Source organism: Aptenodytes forsteri, unplaced genomic scaffold (assembly GCF_000699145.1).
Source record: "Aptenodytes forsteri isolate BGI_AS27 unplaced genomic scaffold, ASM69914v1 Scaffold55, whole genome shotgun sequence".
In the NCBI taxonomy this organism is placed as follows: domain Eukaryota; kingdom Metazoa; phylum Chordata; class Aves; order Sphenisciformes; family Spheniscidae; genus Aptenodytes; species Aptenodytes forsteri.
The window spans coordinates 1,518,767-1,519,368 of record NW_008796063.1 but is presented as its reverse complement, the minus strand read 5'-3'; positions in this window follow the sequence as shown (position 1 = coordinate 1,519,368).

Below are 602 nucleotides of genomic sequence, written 5' to 3'. Positions count from 1 at the left end.
GATTGGTTGTTTTTTTTTTTTCTAAAAATTTTAAAACCCAGCTGGTTTTGAGACTAAAGCCAAAGACTTTTTGCCCATTTTTTCCATCTTTGACAGATTTGGTGTTGTAGAGGGAAGTTGAGGTGGTTGTCCAGGTTGTCGCTGTAGCAATTCACCCTAATTTACCTGCTATACAACTTTAAAAGGATCTAATCTTTCCATGTGCTTGGAGGCTTGGGTTTTTTAGATTGGCCATGCTGGGAGAGGTTTTCTTTGCAGATCTTTCCTGGAGATGTTCCAGTGATCCCTGTTAGCTGAGGAATGCATGAAGTGTGGGAGATAGGAATGCTTTGGGGGTGTGAGGGAGGACATGCTGAGAGAAGGCAGGGATTTGGGAAGGAGGATCTGCAGCCTGGCAAGGGTGGGAACGTGGTGGAGAGAGGGAGGTTTGGCAAAGATCTGAGCGCAGGGGAGGTTGGGCTTTCTAGTTAAGAAAGTAGGACAACATGTGGAGGGGTGTGTGTGGTGATTGTCTGGGTGTGGGCTGCTGGGTAGTCTCTGTTCCCCATTGTGGGAAGGAGATTCAGGTCACAAAGCGGTTGATGTAGGCCTGTGTTTGGGGA